This window comes from Somniosus microcephalus, chromosome 11 (assembly GCF_052327205.1).
Source record: "Somniosus microcephalus isolate GS21.2 chromosome 11, FLI_Smic_1.0, whole genome shotgun sequence".
Classification (NCBI taxonomy): Eukaryota; Metazoa; Chordata; class Chondrichthyes; order Squaliformes; family Somniosidae; genus Somniosus; species Somniosus microcephalus.
In genome coordinates, this window is record NC_140997.1 from 208613092 (window position 1) to 208619892 (window position 6801).

Sequence of the window (6801 nt, forward strand, 5' to 3'; positions counted from 1 at the left end):
TTAAGAAAGGGAAAATAGAATATGAGAGTAAGCTTGCAGGGAACATAAAAACTGACTGTAAAAGCTTTTATGGATATATGAAGAGAAAAAGATTGATGAAGTCAAGCGTAGGTCCCTTGCAGTCAGAATCAGGGGAATTTATAATGGGGAACCAAAAAAATGGCAGACCAATTAAATACATATTGTGGTTCTGTCTTCACAAAGGAGGACACAAATAACTTCCCAGAGATGTCGGGGAACATAGGGTCTGATGAAAGGGAGGAATTGAAAGAAATCAGTATTTGTAGGGAAATGGTGTTAGGGAAATTGATGGGATTGATGGCCGATAAATCCCCAGGGCCTGATAATCTACATCCTAGGGTACTTAAGGAAGTGGCCCTAGAAATAATAGATGCATTGCTGATCATCTTCCAACATTCGATGGAATCTGGAACAGTACCCATGGATTGGAGTGTAGCTAATGTTAACCCACTATTCAAAAAAGGTGGTAGAGAGAACACGGGGAATTATAGACCGGTAAGCCTGACATCGGTAGTGGGGAAAATGCTAGAGTCCATTATAAAAGATGTAATAGCCGAGCACTTGGAAAACAGTGACAGGATCGGATAAAGTCAACATGGATTTACAAAAGGTAAATCGTGCTTGATTAATCTACTGGAATTTTTTGAGGATCTAACTAGTAAAATAGATAAGGGAGAACCAGTGGATGTGGTGTATTTGAACTTTCAGAAGGCTTTCGATAAGGTCCCACATCAGAGATTAGCGTGTAAAGTTAAGGCACATGGGATTGGGGGCAAGGTATTGACTTGGATAGAGAACTGGTTGGCAGATAGAAAGCAAAGAGTTGGAATAAACGGGTCTTTTTCCGAGTGGCAGGCAGTGACTAGTGGGGTACCGCAGGGATCGGTCCTTGGACCCCAGCTATTCACAATATATATTAATGATCTAGACAAGGGAACTAGATGTAATATCTCCAAATTTGCAGACGACACAAAGCTGGGTGGGTGTGTGTGCTGTGAGGAGGATGTCGAGAAACTACAGGATGATTTGGACAGGTTGGGTGATTGCGCAGAAGCATGGCAGATGCAATATAATGTGGATAAATGTGAGGTTATCCACTTTGGTGTCAAAAACAGGAAGGCAGATTATTATCTGAATGGCAATAGATTGGGAGAAGGGGAAGTGCAACGAGACCTGGGTGTCCTTGTGCACCAGTCGCTGAAGGTAAGCATGCAGGTGCAGCAGGCAGTTAAGAAGGCAAATGGTATGTTGGCCTTCGTAGCGAGAGGGTTTGAGTACAGGAGCAAGGATGTCTTGCTGCAGTTGTACAGGGCCTTGGTGAGACCACATCTTGAGTATTGTGTGCAGTTTTGGTCGCCTTATCTGAGGAAGGATATTCTTGCCATGGAAGGAGTTCAGCGAAGATTCACCAGGCTGATACGTGGGATGGCAGGAATGACGTATGAGGAGAGATTGGGACGATTGGGCTTGTACTCGCTGGAGTTTAGAAGAATGAGAGGGGATCTCATTAAAACTTATAAAATTCTGGCAGGACTGGACAGACTAGATGTAGGGAGGATGTTCCCGATGGTCGGGGAGTCCAGAACCAGGGGTCACAGTCTAAGGATAAGGGGTAGGCCATTTAGGACAGAAATTAGGAGGAATTTCTTCACCCAGAGAGTGGTGAACCTGTGGAATTCTCTACCACAGAAGGCAGTAGAGGCCAATACATTAAATATATTCAAGATGGCGTTGGATCTATTTCTTAAGGCTAAAGGGATCAAGGGGTATGGGGAGAAAGCAGGGACCGGGTACCGAACTTGGATGATCAGCCATGATCGCATTGAATGGCGGAGCAGGCTCGGGGGGCTGAATGGCCTACTCCTGCTCCTATCTTCTATGTTTCTATGTTTGTATGAATTGAGCATGGTTACGTTGCAACTTGCACACTGGCATGAAACCACATTAGCGAAGCCCAGCGGGTATGGCCGGGGTTATTGCACGACTATTTTAACCCTTTGGCCACAAATGGTGGTTACACCGCACGGGCCCTTGCAATATTTGTGCAATGTTCTATTACTGGGTAGACCCCCCCCCCCCCCCGTTTAATCAAATAGCTCAAAAACTTTTTATGTTACAGTAGATGAGTTGACAATCAATAAGTGACAAGTGCACACCTCTGTGTGGTATATTTAAAACAGAGGTCTCCATATAAATTTACATTGCGATCAGGGCAGCTTATGCGCATCTGTTTGTGTTGCCTACACCTACACTTACGTAAACTTGAGGTCATCCAAAACTCTGCTGCCTGTGTCCTAACTCGCACCAGGTCCCGTTTTCCCATCACCCCTGTGCTCGCTGACCTACATTGGCTCGAAATTCTCATCCTTGTTTTCAAATCCCTCCATGGCCTCGCCCCTTCCTATCTCTGTAATTTCCTTCAGCCCCACAACTCCCCCGAGATATCTGCGCTCCTCTAATTCTGCCCTCTTGAGCATCCCTGATTATAATCGCTCAACCGTTGGTGGCTGTGCCTTCTGTTGCCTAGGCCCTAAGCCCAGCCTAAACCTGTCCGCCTCACTATCTCCCTTTCCTCCTTTAAGACGCTCCTTAAAACCTAATAGGGATTCACTCCTATTATGTCTGTTAAACATTCCTTTGTCGTGGCAATGTCATTGCTGCTGTCACAGTTTAATCTGGAACATTCTTCTATGGATATATTAATCAGTAACAAGAGGAGGCCCTGGGGTTTAATTGCTACAATATGCCTGGTCCCATCAGGGGGCCCTCTAGAATTTAATGAACGATCTTCACGTACAGCGCATAAACGGGAACATCGTTAATTCTGTGCTATGGAACCTTTCTCCGATTTCCCACGTGGCCAGTCCACCCCTGCTGTAAGTTATATAAATCAAATGAAAAAAAGCACCCTTCCCATCGCCCCCCCCCACCCCCAATCACCCAGGAACTCATGGAATCATTGCTCTTCCTTCTCCCCCCTCTGTGGGCACCACTAGGCCTCGATGATCTTGTTAACCTCTATTACATATCCAGCAAAAGTGAAATTGGTGCTTTGCTGTAATGATCAAATTATGGCTATGTTGGTAACCCTGATTATGGAACAGTTTCACATCAATAGGAAAGAGAGATCGAGCAATGTAAAGACTCTTGCCCACAGAATCAGCTCAAAAGCCATTTGGTTCCTTGCCTACCCTTTTAATAATGTGGTATTTGGTAGGGCAGCAGGCAAGAGAGAAATGGAACACAGAAATCAATAGAAAATGGAACCAAAAATTGTTTAAAAAGAACACAGTAAACCCTATAGGCCCAATGAAACATTTTCCTAATTCGTGTTCATGTGATGTTAACTGTTTTCTTAAAATATTAATGGACCCCTGCAAATTTGTGGATAATGTTTCCCAATTCACAGTCACACATAATCAATAATAATACTTTTAATGCAGTAAAAATGATAACAAAAGACTTTCCTCAGCCTGCTGGCAATCCATTACTGCATTCGTGAGATCTGCTTATCTTACATAAGATGCATTAGCAGCCAAATCCATTTCCTCAGGCATACCATTGTTCAATACTGATCTACATTTCCTGCTTTTCTAAGGTAGCCTGATGTTTTTAAGTTGTCAAGTGACAAAGCCTGTTAAATCTAGAGACACACACAGATGGGCTACTGCCAGCCTTTTTAGTTCTGCTCATTACATAGTGATGACTGCACTGATGCTGATTCTGACACAGGGAAACAGAACATTCACTCAAAACATTAAAGACACTGTCATGATCAAGGGATTGAATTCCTCCACAATGACTACCTCAAGGTGTGCTCTCTGACACCCTCTGAATACTGAATTGACATTATTGTTTGCAGAAATATAATTGTTTCTCATCTGCTCGCTCCAAGGATATTATTTAATCCTGCTTCTTCTCACATAGAAAGAAAAGAAAGAATTTGCATTTATATAGCACCTTCCACGACCTCAGAACATCCCAAACACTTCACAGCCAGTGAATTACCTTTGAAGCATAGTCACTGTTTGACTGTAGTGAAATGCAGCTGCAAATTTACACACAGCACAGGTTCCACAAACAGCAATGAGATAAATGATCAGTTCAACTGTTTTAGTGTTGTTGGTGGAGGGATGAATTTTGGCCAGGATACCAAGAGAACTCCCCTGCTCTTCTTCGAATAGTGCCATGAGATCTTTTACGGTCACTTGAGAGGGCAGATGAGGCCTTGGTTTAACATCTCATCCAAAAGACGGCACCTGTGACAGTGCAGCACTCCCTCAGCATGGCCCTGGAGTGTCAGCCGAGATTATATGCTCACGTATTAAAGTCCCTGTTTTGTTTTCATTAGATACATTCATTTTTTGCTCTGAGAACATAATTTTACTGTCATTTTCTCCTTGTCACATATTACATATATTTTTATTCACATATGCTTTATCATAATTTTAATGTTGCTGATGGAAATGTTCATGGTTATTTCTCATAGAGCAGCGCCGTCACAACCTTTGCTAAATTACACTAGAGGATATTACAGAAAGTGACTAAGCTATTTGATGCTGATTCTAATTGACTGAAGAAACATAGCTTAATAGTGTAAAACTCGTTCCACATTACTGGCATTTTTATAGTGGGCCATCTTAAAGTATCAGCAACAGAAAACTGTTGTCCAAACAATCCAATTACGAAAAGGCCACCAATTCTCCACACATCGAGCTTTCAGTCAGGTCATGGGCGCAGGTGCTGAGTGGAAGAATGGAACAAAAAGTAAACTTTGGGATACAAGGGGCTGGATTTTTCCAACCTCGGCGGGTCCGGGGCGGACAACGTCGGTGGCGTGGGGGAACCTTGCATCTGTGTCGATCCCGCCCTCTAACAAGATATTCCAATGATTGGCCTTGTTAAACCCGCCCTGCGAGGTTCCTGGCCAATTAATAGGAAGTGGGTCCGACGATGCCATTTGATGACGTGTCATCAGCCAGTTTCCTTAAAGGGGCCATGTCCAAATTGATCTTAACAGTTGTGCTGTCAGTATTCTACAGCATTGAGGTGCTGCAAACACTGACAAGCACTGCACAAAGGTCCACGGCTGCACCCAGGCTCTCCCATGACTCCCTCCATATGTTTATGGAGGGATCACAGCATGCAGGGAGGTTCTCTTCCCTTCCCATGGGCGGAAGAGACCTCCCCAGGAGATCAACGCAGCCTGGTTGCACATTGCACAGGAGGGAAGAAGCAGGGATGTGGTCAGGAGGACCAGTCTGTAGTGGCGCAAACCTTTCAATGATCTCAGTAGATCATGAAACGTTACTGCAAAGCCCCACTCAACCTCATCCTGCTGCGCCACTCATCACATCAGTATCACTCTGCCTTCCCTACCCTACTCCTGCACATCTTTACTCACACCAAGTTACCTTGTACCTCCACCCATCCCTCTCTATCTACATTATCACTTTCCTATCTCACTAGCCACCCCTCACACCAACCCTCAACCTACTGCAAGCATATGAACTAACAACACACAAGGGTAGGCACCTGGGTGGTTTCTATTAATGTGTTGGCAAACATTGAAATCTATATTTTCAACACTTTACCTTTTGGACAGATCTGTGCTCACCTTTGGAAGTGTCTTAGTGAGTTCCAGTGAATGTTGAGACATAACTTCCCCCCCGCCCCACCCCCAATTGTGATGAGTGTGAAAGGAATGGCTTGAACTTTGTAGGGATGCTTTATGATGCTGGTGTGGAGTGGTGGCAACCTGGCACATCATGTGGCAGCCAGGGTGTACAGCATCAAGTAATGTAAATCTGGCCATGGTGAGGCCATCGCTGGCCTCCCGGCCAGCAATGTTGTTGGGTGCTGATGCACTGTGTCCTATGCAGCATCAGGTGATTGCGGAGAAGGTTGGTGTTGTTGTTGGTGATGTTGGTGTGCCTGGTGATGTTGGTGTTGGGGCTGATCGTGGAGGGATTCAGAGGACCAAGGTGAGATTTTTTTCAAGGGCACCGATGTTGCTGGAATAGATGGCAGCTGAAGTTGAGATGGCAGAAGCGATCTGGCAATGGTGAGAGAGCTTGCTCCAAGGGGGTGACAGTGGAGAGAGAGTTTACTCCAAACACTTCCAAACTGCATTAAGCTCAAAAGTGTCTTCCAAGTCCTGAAGACTCAAGCTTCTGACATTGGAAAGTGAACAGCTGTGAAATGGTAGCTTTCATACCACTTTTGCAGCTGTCACCTATTCACAGCCATGGGGAGATATAGAGAACCCAACCTACTTACCTGACATGATCTCTGAACGACGTGAACCCCGTTAAAAAGATGGTAAGTAGAAATAGGCTGGCAAAATAGTAGTTAACAAGCGTTTAACAAGCATTTAACTATCTTAAATGCCTCCCTCGCCGCTTGGTGTCGGGTCTGTTCTGAAACCGCAGACCCGACACTTTGGAAACTTACATGGAGGTGGGTTCGGTTTTGATTCTAACAGCAGACCCGCCTCCAAACCCGCCCTCTAAGCACCGGCAAAATCGCAGCCAAGAAGTTTCGCCCAGTTTTATGCACCTTCAACTCAGTTAGAGACTGCCATTGACAAAGGTTTGGGAGCAGGTTGTGTCTTCTTATTCAATCAACAAAGAGTGCTTCCACGGGGCAGAACGGGATGTTACCAAATAATAACATAACATATATTCAATTTTAAGGTGTCACAATTTTATTTTCAGCTACATATTTGAATGTTTTTCTCCATATAAAATGTGTTTTTCACATCATTCCCCGTCAAGCGGG